At 26.8% G+C, this 12887-nt stretch overlaps 2 protein-coding genes across 2 annotated transcripts in view; one reads left to right on the forward strand and one right to left on the reverse strand.

Moving 5' to 3' along the window:
* The window catches only part of LOC107445183 (uncharacterized), a 176879-nt gene extending 164754 nt beyond the window's left edge, over window positions 1-12125 (reverse strand). Inside the window, exon 1 of the mRNA XM_043050878.3 lies at window positions 11984-12125. The gene's annotated coding sequence lies outside the window, so the exon portion shown is untranslated. The remainder of the gene's footprint in view (window positions 1-11983) is intronic.
* The window catches only part of LOC107445196 (nucleoside hydrolase), a 51161-nt gene that overhangs the window by 9584 nt on the left and 28690 nt on the right, over window positions 1-12887 (forward strand). The window lies entirely within an intron of this gene.

Raw genomic sequence — 12887 nt, forward strand, 5'->3', positions numbered from 1 at the left:
ACGTGGTAGGATCCAGTTTTTCCTCATTCATTTCCAGATTGATTTGGTTGTCATCAGCCTAAAACTAATAAAAGTCGTAAAGGTATTCGAAATCGCAACGCTCGAGAACCCCCTCTAGCGGCAGCCTGTAAATATTAGACATTAATTTATCACGTTTTCATTCAGTTCCATCAGAATCACTGGCAGAGTCGGTTGCCATTCTCTTTGCACGAAATAAGAAGCAAAATTTCCCTAAGGAAAAAGCCGAAAAACTTGAAAAAACTCTCCAGAACATTGTTAAATCTTTAAGAAACAGAACACGCCAAACATTTGAAGAAAATTCCTCAATAATTTTCAACTTTTACTATCAACAAACTTGCAACTGATAACTTCCGATTTCGCTATCGCATACTGTTACAGATGTGTGTTTTACGGTAAAATGCATTTCTTCTGTCTTCAATTCATTACAAATTAAACTGAAGTCAGCACTGCTTTCGTCATTCCAATAAATAAATGTAAATTCAGAACGTCAAGAACAGCAATTGTTATAGAATAATCTTCTTCGTTATAGAACGATATATATTTCTGTATTTGTATAATTCAGAAAACAGCAATAAAGAATCATCCAAATTACTTGAAATAGTGTCATTTGTGCTGATGATTAATAAATTTTTTTATCGTTTTCTTGGTAAGTATTTTTTTAGTTTTGAAGGAATAGATAATTTCAACTAGAATTCAGTTGTTCTGTTTTTAAGCTACATATTCAAATTCATATCGAGATCTTACAATTATAAAATTTTGATGTGTGGTACGTTATCTAAAAGTAATAAAGGGATAATCTATGTACATATTATTTGAAAATAAAACTTTCAAACGAAGAACATTTCATTTGGAATTCTGTGGATTTATACAGAAGGTAAGTGTCATGATTTTTATAATAAAAAATTAGCTTGTAAATTTTTTTTCTTACTTGATGATAGTTCTCTACAGAATGCTTTTTACGTCTGATCAAGAACTATAAGAATAAAAAGAGAAACACTATGGAAGTTTCTTATTTCAATATGAGGAATTTTTAAAATCGCTTTTTTTATCCTAAGAATTCTTTATTTTACGTTTTTTAGTTTATAATTTTTTGATAAAAATTGTTGTTAAAATAATTGTTTTGAAAAATTAAATGGTATAAAATTATGTGCTACTGTATACTTCTTGCATATTCTAATTTTTGAAGTAATATGATTCAAAAAAGTATGGAATAAAAATTCGGTACTTACTCTCTTAAAATGAACGAGTGAAAATAACTCAACTTGAGTGCTATTTAACTCTTTCATCTAGAAAAAACCGGCCTTCTCATCTTGAGTTAAAATCACTCAAGTGAAAGAGTTATATGGAAATAGCTCAATTTGAGTGAAAAAAATTTCACTCAAACTTGAGTTATTTTCACTCGAGTTTGAGTGATTTTCAGTATTACCTGAGTGAATCGTTTTCACTCAAACTTGAGTGATTTTAACACGTGTTTGAGCGATTTTCAGTATTTCAGTTTGTAAATTGGAGTCAAAATTTTTACTGTTAATATTCGAAATTTTTGTATTTAGTGGTGCCATCTATCGTTAGCGATAAGAAGTACTATAGTTTTCGTTTCAAAAAAATTCCTTTTGACAGAGAAAGCCTTAGATAGGAATTTTTTTTTATCTTAACGTTTGTTGAATTTAAATATTGAATTAGATAATATAGTACTAGTGAAAGTTTTCGCTGTGAGCATATCGACACTGGCTGGGATTCGAACTGGCTTCCCGTCTGACGTGAGATTGACCGATTAACCATCTCGGCTACAGTCCTATGTCAAGACGGCTACAAAGAACTAATTAGTTTCATGAGCTGGGTCTTGTTGGCGAGGATAAAGTTTTTATTTGTTAAATCAAATAAGGTGAAAACACAGCTAAAAAAAAATTTCAGAGTTAACAGTTTGAATAGCAGCATTTTGTGGTTATCCGATTATTTTGATTGTATACGGTAAAACAACAATTAAATGAATTATTACTTAAGAGGTTTTTTTTATGAAAAATTCCTAACCACTGTAGATTTGAGTTTTGTTTTTTCTTTCCCCTAAGTTACGTCATTTTTCTTTGAAGTTTAATCTTTAAAAGTAAGGAGCTCTAAACGAATTTTTAAAGTAAGCAGTTTTATAAATATTATGCTCATTTAGGTTCAATTGAAAATACTATGAGTCATTTTTTTTCGAACAAATTTATTCGTTTAATTTATAAAGCTTTATTTTCAAGCAATAAAAAAGGTATATTGTTTTAAATTGCCTAAATTTTTTTAAGACAAATTTCTGAATCTAAGTGAAATTAATAAATTTTTGAAGAAGACGTTGAAAGCTAAAAAATCTGGATTAAATACCCTTTTTCAAGCTCAATTTTGCAAACTCTTTTGATATAAATTTGTTTAAAATCCAAACTATATATTTGTTTCGATTAGAAAAAAATAAGTATAATTTTTGTTCTGCAATGATCCTAGCTTAGTATGAATTCGAATAAAAAAATTAACTAATTCACATTAACTACTTGACTTTATTTTAATATTGTTTTTACCATAAACTTTGCTCAAACATAGTTTTCTTAAGTCAAAAAGAAATAAATAATAAAAATTAATGAAAACGACATTTTTAATAAAATTACTAAAATACAGAAATATTTAATATACCTAATTTTAGGCATATTTTAAACTAATTAAACTGTATCGCTTCTGAATTATAAATAATTACAATTAAATCAAGTATGTATTTTATGAATTTTTAACTATTATGAATACAGATAGTGTACGTTATTTCCGTTATCAATATATATGTTTAGAATTTTTACCTAATTGTAAGAAATTAATATATAATCAAAAAGAAAAAACATTATAAAAACTTAATGTACCAGCCAGGAAAGCAAGATTGACGACATCAAACTCTTTCAATTTTACAACAATGCAAAGTAACTGCAGTTTTTCTGCAGATTCATCAGAAAGTATACTTCTGAAACAATGACTGCATAATTACTTCAAATTTACTGCAGAATGATCACGGATTTAAAATTTAAGTTTTTTCGAAATTTATGATTTTAAAGTGACCTCACTTAAACTACAGTAATTTTGTAGACAATAACTAAAATTTTTTCGAAATAAATTACTGAGAAATTACTTCGCATTAGCTGCAAAATAACTGCAGTGTTTTTACAGTTAAGATTGCACTACAGAAAATTTGCAGTTAACTGTAGAAAAACTACGAAATTACTTCAGTTCTGTAGAATAACTACAGTTTATTTTCAGCTGGGATATATAGGCATATAAATTCAAATTGACTATATCTCATAATAAATATTACTTTTAATTTTGCTCCTATTTTTTTACTATTAATCTATAACTGTTGTAAAATTCTAATTTATTTGCATTTTCAAATACTTTAATTAGCATTGTACTTTTAATTAAATATTAATTCTGCATTTTCAATTTTGCCTCGAAAATTGAATTTGAAGAAAAGTGGTAAGAACTTTTATGCTAGCAACAAAGGAAAAATAGTTTGTATAATGTGATAAATACTTTATGAAATAAGAAGATAGTATTAATTCTGAATTCCAATTAAATAAAAGCTAAAAACAGGATAAAAACAGAAAAATTCAAAATGCTGCTTAATTTTTTAAATATAATATTTTCCACTTTTTCTTTGAATGATATATTTATAATAAAATACATTGAACATCTGAAGATTCTGATTTGAATGAATGGATGTTGCAGATGTGAACTTTCATAAATTAAAGACAGTCAACTTTATTAATAGAAAGCAATTTAAATAACAGCAATTATAGACTGTATGAACAATAATTTCGTAAATATCTTTCATAAAAGAAGTATAGAATGATATGAAATTAATTATCCAGAAATGTTTTGTACCAAAATTACGCATCAAAAAAACTAAAACATGGATATAAATTTATTATATTAAAATAAAATGTTAAAACTTTAATATGAAATCTGAAAAAATTCTAAAACTCTTATCAGATATAATATAATATATTCCCACATGCTTTGACAAAGATTCTAGCAGGGAATCAAATTTTTTTAATATTTCATGATCATCCACATTTAACACTTTCAATTTTAAAAATTTTTTTTGACAAATAATTTAAAAGAATAGTATATTTTATTAAGAAACGCTGAAAAACAGCTAATTTAAGTGGAATGTGTATATAACACATTCAAAATAAAAGTGTTTTCAAAATAAAAACAACAAAGTAAATCTACTTACTGAAAAGTAAAACAGCGTCTTCTTCAGAAATACCGCTGTGAACTAAAAGTTGTTTTAATTCTTCTTAATTCAAAATATTAAATGACATATTCTCCAGAAGAAAAAAATTAAACGTAAAATGAAAACGAAAACATAATCTATTTAGATCACAGAACATAACAATTTTATTTAGATTTATTATCGTTTGCTTTTTAAAATAAAACGATAGAAATTCCAGCTTATATCTCGCACACAATTAAATAATAAATAAATCACTCAAGTTTGAGCTAAAAGCATTCAAATATTGCTTAATAAATACCACTCAAGTTTGAGTTAATGCAAAGCAAGAATTTCGCTCAAATAAGAATGTATTTCACTCAAGTTGAGTTAAAAAAATTTAACTCTTTTTTGAGTAGGGGAAATAACTCTTTCATTTTAAGAGAGTACGTAATAACGCCACCGCAACAACAGATTTGGCGGTTTTTAAGTGCCACCAATCTACACCAAAATTTTTGTGACAAATCATAAAATAAAACACTTTATTTAAAATCAAAGTAGTTTATCGGATTTCGGTGGACAATGGGCAAAATATTTCGCTGCTGAAAAAATAAAATTGCATCTTGTTCCATTTTTGGCAAATCCCAAAGACGCATTTTCGTAGCACTAAAAAATGGTAACAAAAATCAAAGAACAAATCATTTTGGAATTCTTCTGATTTATAAAGCAGGTAAGTGTTAATTTTTATAAAATAAAAAATTTTACTTTTAAGTAATTTTTTTCTTATTTGATGATAGTTTTCTATAGAATGGTTTTCTGCATCCGATTATGAATCAAAAAAGAAAAAACATGAAAGTTGTTTATTTTAATGTAAGGAATTTTTAGAATTGGATTTTTCTTTTTTGTTTTGTATCGTAAGCATTCTTTATTTTACGTTTCTAAATAATAATTTTTATTGAAACTTGAAATTTTTTGATGAAAATTGTTGTCAAAAAACTTTTTTTACAAAATTAAATTTCATAAAATTATGAGGCTTATGTATACTGTTTGTTCATTTTAATTTTTGAACTAATATGATTCTTAAAAGTATAGAATGTAGAGTTTAAATAGGCCTTTCATGTTATATCATTAAATTTAGTAAAACTATTTTTCGGGCATTAGGTTCTAACTCTTATAGGAATATACATATTTTTTTTCTGTTTATGTGCAAATATTTTTCCGATGTGTTTTGGATGTTCCTTCTCTAAAAAAAGAGATACCATTTTGTTTTCGTTTGCATAAGAAAGGATATTAAACATTTTTCTTTTTTAAATTTAATTAGCCACGATAAAAAAAGGAACGTTGCAATGCTACACGCTACATTAAAGACGTCTCTAGAGTAAATGAATGACTGTTCATATAGAAATCGCAGGTATTAGTCTCATACAACAACGCCCCCTATAGTTCGTTGCGATCGCGAATTGTTTTTCTATAAAGATTTTTGTATCCCTAATTTAAAATTAAAGTTCCATTATTTTAGTGGAGGTCTTGTAGTAGTCTTGACACGATGACGAAAGAGACAGCCACTCAACGCAAGCGACGACTGGAGAAAAAAAACAAAAGTTGTTAGAGACGCTTCAACAAGAATCAGAAGCAGATACGTTTGCAAGATTAGCTAAACGGCGTAAACAAGCGGCAGAAGTTCCGAAAAATCAGCGTGTTGTCGGACGGAATAAAAATAAACAACGAATGGCTCAAGGAATCAAATCGCTTGAGAAACTCTGATTCAAGCGCTGGAGAGTCAATTCAGGAATATGAAGAAAGACTAAAACGTCGTCGTAAGGCTTATGCTCAACGGGTAACTGATAGGGCAGATTTCTACTCAACCATAGACACTTATTGTGACAAGTGTTATGATATCTTCCAGAAGAAATGCTACCCTAATCAAATAGCTAAATATCGTTTAACGTCAGCAAAGCCATACTTGCCACCGGAACTTGTCGCTAAAAATGATTTGCTTGTATGCTATCGATGCAATACGCACTTGGAAAGCTCAAAAAGTCATGCTCCATCTGAGGCGTATTGGAATAACTTGCTACTAGGTGATATTCCTGGTGAAATTGCAGCAGTAACTGAACCAGAACGACATTTACTTCACCGCATCATTCCGTACATCAAAGTTATTAAATTTCCAGGCAGATTTGGCCAATACGGTTTTAAAGGACATGCCACATTATTTGCTTTCGATATCTTTGAAGTTAGTGAAAAACTGCCTGAAATGCTTCCTCGATCGAGCTTAGATATAGGAATTATTGTAGTGACTGAGACTCTGCAGAACTTAAATGTAACAAGAGACTAACATATCACCAGATCGAGTCTACAAGGCACTTGATTGGCTTATTGCAAATAATCCACTCTATAAAGATGTAATAGTAAATAGATTTGCTCGATTAATTATACAAGATGTTAATCGCTTTATTCCGGCTCTGTCAAAAGTACCAAACGAACCTGATGACCAAAATGGTGATTCTCCAGCTCGTAGTGCTTTCCAACGAATAACCTACCTAACACACTAAAGCTGTTTAGAAAATATTCAGACAGAACAGAATGGTGCAGCTGATTAAAATTGGATTATAATTTTTTTTTTCAGGCAAAACAAAATAACGGTTACACCTATTTTAAAAAAACTTTCAGTTTCCTGAAATTTTATATCAAGCACTCTTCCTTTGCGAATAGGCTTAGAAAAATTTTGATTTTTTTTCTCACTCTTATGTTTGAATTTTCTGAAACACAAGAAGAATTCATAGTTTGACAACCTACCAAACAAACTTCAAAAATCAATACGCCATTTTTCTAAATAAATAATCTAAATAAAAAAAAATATTTTTAAAAACCACGTTTTTGTAGTGAAGAATAATAATTGAAAAATAAAAATTTAAAAATTATAATTTAAAAAAAATTAATTTAAGCACAAAACTAAAAAGCAGAAAATAAATAATCTAAATAAAAATATATATTTTTGAAAACCACGTTTTTTGTAGTGAAGAATAATAATTGAAAAATAATAATTTTAAAAAAATGTAAAATAAAAATTTAAAATTTAAAAAAAAATATAATTTAAAATAAAAAAATTCAAAATAAAAAATAATATTTTTAAAAACCACGTTTTTGTAGTGGAGAATAATAATTAAAAAAAAATTTGAAAAACGGAAAACGTGGGGAGCATGAAATACATAACAGTAATGTTATATTAATGTGTGCTCTTGAGAATATGTGTATGTATATCTGTAATTGTAATTGTATCTGAATGTGGATGCGTATGTGGAATATGTTTGTGTATATGCATATGTATGTGGATGTATATGTGGCTGTGCATGTGTATGAGTAAGAAAATGTGTATATGTATGTATATGTACTGTTATGTATTTCATGCGCCCCACGTTTTTCGTTTTAAAATTTTTTTTTAATTATTACTCTTCGCTACAAAAACGTGGTTTTTAAAAATATTATTTTTTATTTTGAATTTTTTTAATTTTAGTCGGGATTTTTTTTTAATTATTACTCTTCGCTACAAAAACGTGGTTTTTTAAAATATTATTTTTTATTTTGAATTTTTTTAATTTTAGTCGGGATTTTTTTTTAAGTTGAAAAATGACCGGCTCTTTTTGACCGGGTTAAAAATCCCAAAAATTTTAAACTGAAATTTAAAACTATTATTTTACAAGCTACTGTCTTCTTTGCACCATTTACTTCCAAATTATTGTTGATTAAACTCGAGAGGAGTTCAGTGAAATGCATGAAACTAACAAATTTATTTTACACCGCTTAAAAGCTCTAATTTCAAAAATTAGACTAAATAAATAAAAATACTAAAAAGTTTAAATACATTATTTAAAAAAATGAAGAATATTATTTAATTTATGTGTTACTTGATCGAATAAAACTAAATTTAAAATCAAATAGATTCAAGTCAAAAAATAAATCAATATCTAGGTAAGATATTTTGATGGCAAATTTTTGTTCCTAATTTTTTTAGGAAAAATCTCTATTAATTGAAAAAGAGCTGTATTATAATTTATTAATTTGGTTAATTAACTTATTCACTCTATTTCTGATATCCAAATATTAGTTTTAATCGCATCACTTTAAGCATCCCTGGCACTGTATTTACGTAAAAGAAATTTTAGCACTTTAACGCAGAATTTTTAGCATTAATTTAGGTAAGCATTATTTTGCACTAATTTAGGTAAAAATAAGTACATTTTAATAATATATGACTGGGGAACATTTTAATTTTCTGCTCGAAATCTTCCAAACACGATTCACTTTCAAGCAATTTGCACTTATTTGTTGTTATTTAGCTTAAAGAGATTCCTCATTGGAATTTTTTTAATTTACAAAGATAATTATTAAAAATTTTTTGAATATGAATGGGAAACTACATTTTTTTCCACAGATAGCATCCAATTTTTCTTTAACAAAATCTTTCCGCTGTTGGTTGTCGGCGTTTTGCAAGCGGTGCTCACTAAACATACCGGATCAAATGACCATGTATAAACTTTTGCGTCGAAAATGTGCTTATCGTTTTTGCACTTTTGACTTTATGACTTTTTCTAAAAATTACATACAGTTAATATTCTATTATTGTTTTTTTTAACATTTTGTTTGTTTCGAATAATATCGAATAATACGTGTCGTATACCTATTTTTACCACAACCGGTCATTTGACAGAGAGAACAATTTATTGCTTCATAAGGATCAGAAATGACGATGTTCAACCTATTGCATTCCATGAGTTTCTGTAAAAACTGTTGCGCTGTTAGTTCCATCAAAATAACTGCGAATTCAAGAAAGTTCCTAAAATTTTAAATCGGCATTTTTGTGTCAGAAAAAGAGACAAAAACAAAATGTTTTGGTAAGTCGCTTATATTTCATTTTGATAGTTTTACTTCATTTCTAACAAACGGTTAGTTTTTACCCAGAAAAATGTCAATCAAGACAGCTCAAGTTCTTAGAAAAAATAATATTTATTATAAAGAATCATTATTAGAATTCTTATAATTATAAGAATTACAGAAATAATTAGAAGAAATATGCTTGCGAAAAATGTACAACGGAAACACTCGGTATACTTTGAACAACGAATTTTAATTCTTTGTGTTTGTAACAGATATAATTATACAATTTTGTTTAATTCTAATAAAGTTTTTTCAGTTTATATCCTTCCTATCATCCATATTTCATACATTCAATCATGAAGTCCGCTCATTTGACAGACTATTGTAGAAATACATTAAGTGTTGGTGTGTTAAATAAATTCCTTATTGGAATTTCTTTCATTTACAAAATTAATTATTGACAATTTTTTGAATATGAATGAAAACAATTCAAACTACATTTTTTTTTTTTAAATTTTATATTTTAGTACAAACATGATTCAGATGCAGATTTTTTTTGGTAACTATTGAACTGTTTTTCTTAATAAAAAAATATCGAAACATATTTTTACTTGCATTTAGAGAAAAAAATATATATAACTGACCCATCTGCGTCGTAGGATTAAAGATCTTATTTTTTCAAATAAGATTACTTTATTATTCTGCCTACAATACAACTTTTTATTTAAATCCGGTATGAGCCTTAAATGAAGGTGGAATAATAGATTTAAAGAGTTTAAAACAATAAATTATATATTTTTTAAGCTCAAAATATCGTATTAAATAGTCGCTGATTTAAAATATAACTCAAAAAATAAAATTATCGAAAAAACTGAAAGTGCAAAGCTGAATTTGAAATAAAAAGAAGTCATTTAACAGTGACTGAAAAAGGAAGGAAAAAAATTGTAATTAGAGAATAAATTTTCATTTGAAGATAAATTTTGCGGTTTTCAGCCGTTTTACTTTCTTTTCTTTCTTTCTAATTTTAAGTGATTATCAAATCTCTTTTAGGATGAATTAGAGATTTCTTTTTTCTGGACGAAGACTCAAAACAAAATCTATTCAAATGTTTTTCTCTTTTTTTAAGTTTTTTTTTTCATTCGAAAAAAGAAATATCAAATTTCATGCACAGACAAATTAAAACTTACAAAACTGATTTAATGTCAATAAAAATATAAATTCTAATAGAGGAATTACATCATCTTATTAGTTTGATAGAATTCATTGTTAATGTTTGCCTATATATTCAATTAGTGCATTGAGTACTCGTCATTTCAAAATGTAAAGGATGAATAATTAAAATTTTATAATTTTGTTTTCATTCGAAATTGACATGAAAATGTAATTAAAAGATAAAATTTCTCTTAAAAATTTTTTTTAAGGATATTTAATCTTTAGCAGCAGAGGCGTATTTATTCAAATTTAATCTAACTACAAAACAATAATATAATAAAATTTCTCTAGAAATTTAATTAAAATGTTTTACAATTACTTTTCACTGGATATATTCTAATGAAAAAAAATTTTTGAACTTTAATTAAAGATTGAGATTTTTAAAATATTTTTTTAAGAAACTGAGATTTAACCTTTCAGAAAATTTGCGTTTCTTATAATACATAAATAATATAAAACTATAATAGAATGAAAATTTTTCTTAAATATCAATAAAAAAAATTTTTCTATCCTTTTTAAATATACCTAAGTATGAAATTTTTGTTTTAAAATTTGGTAAAAACTTGAACTAATTAAATGCATATTTTAAAAAATTGGTATTAATATACAAAAAAATAAGCTCTCTAGGAAAAGAACTTCATAATTATAGCATTTCTCTTAAAGCTCGTCCCAAACTTATATTTTTCTGAATATATTCATATAAGAATAATATTTTTAAAAAATTTGTTTAAAAATTTAACTTTTTAGCAATTTGTTTTTTTAAAAAAATTGAATGAACTTTAGTAGCAAAAGCATTTATTAAATTAGTATAATAAAATTACAAAATGATAATAGTAATAAAATTTTTCTCGACTGTCATTGGGGATTTTTTTTGTTCTTTTCGAATATGAAAATATTCGAAAAGAACAAAAAATTCAAATCGTAAAGAAATAAAATCAAAATTTTTCTAATTTAGTTAAAAATTAAAACTTTTCAAGATTTTTTTAAAAAAGAAATTAGATTTTTAATCTTTAAGAGAACAAAAGCCTTTATTAAAAAGTATTCCTTCCTTAAAATTATCTTCAAATTGAAATGTTTCTTTAAAATCAATTTAAATTTTTTACTCACTGCTGGAGCATCCATTGCCTAGTTACTAAGATCAAATTTGAATAAGAGCAAAATTTAGCTCTTATTTCAGTCAGACATAAATTTCTTAATTTTTGTTTTTGAGTAAAAGTATTCCCGTTTTATGAAACTTATTATTCAATCAAATGAAAGGAATATATTTTTCTTAATGAAAATTTCTCTCTCGAAAATATTCATTCTAAAAACACGACAGATACATTTATAGTACAAACTTTTTAAAACAAAACGAAAAAAAAAATTGATTCTTTTTCTTCATGCCATATGGAATCATCGAAATAGTTTCTCCCATTCTGCTGGCAACAGCATTTTTAACATAAATTTGATACAAAATTATCAAACTAACAAGTCTAAAAGGAATAATCAGTATTGTGAGAGTTTGTCCCCACCGACAGGGGTAAAAATAGGGGTGCATCCATTTCGGACGATTTTTTTAAAATTTTTTAAAACTCCAAAGTCATTGTACAGATTACTTAGAAAAGGGATTTGTATAAAAATGACAAAATTAAAAAAAAAAAAACCACTCACTGCTGTCAGTCCTGGGATTGGCAATCTTTTTCCCGTGTTTCGGCGGCATTTTCGTGAACGGGTTCCTCTGTCGATAGTCAGAAACGGGCGCCCCAGGATCACCTTGAAGCCCTGCACAGTGTATGGGTGCGCCCTCTCGTGTACGTCTCCCTCCCCCCCTAGTCTCCTCTCACACTCTCGCTCTTCACTGGAGATCTGGAAAACAAACTGGATAAAAAAAAAAGGAGAAATAACAATTGTAAGTTCCTCCTCTTCATTTTTTTTTTTAATCCGAAATTTCACTCCTTTATTTGGGCATCCATATAGAGGTTTGATGAAGAAATGTCGGAATGCGTGTTTCGTCTATACAGATTCATCGAATATATTTAAGAGAAAAAATGCTAAAATATATTTAGGCTTTATATCTCAATTTCGGAAATAAATTAGGTTTCTCTCTTCTTTTTTTTTTTTAATGCAGAAAGATGGCGTGTTCATTTGTTTTAGGGTTGATATTAGAATATTGAAAAGATTTGTAGTTTTATTTTATCCGTCATTTCTCACAAGTTTTTTGAAACAAATGTGTATTGTCCAAACTGATGCGCCGTACAGACATTTAAAAATATAAGGCCAACATAAAGTTTGAATTTTTTCTTTTTTATTTTCATTAAAGTGTTTTATTGACAATGACATGGTACTCTTGGTATTGCTATTAAATTATTACAACATTTTATAGTTCTAAAAAGGTTTTTACTATCATTATTTATCTCGAATAAACTTTTAAATTTTAGTCAAAAAGGTGTAAAAAAATGTCCCGTTTATGCATAATATTTTCATAAGAACAGAACCTCAAAATATACTCTCATTTTCGATATCCATTTTTCATATAAAGTGGTCTGCAACGTGAAATGATGGCCTCGAGAATTTG

This window comes from Parasteatoda tepidariorum, chromosome 4 (assembly GCF_982258835.1).
Source record: "Parasteatoda tepidariorum strain Cologne lab strain chromosome 4, Ptep-v5.0, whole genome shotgun sequence".
Lineage (NCBI taxonomy): Eukaryota > Metazoa > Arthropoda > Arachnida > Araneae > Theridiidae > Parasteatoda > Parasteatoda tepidariorum.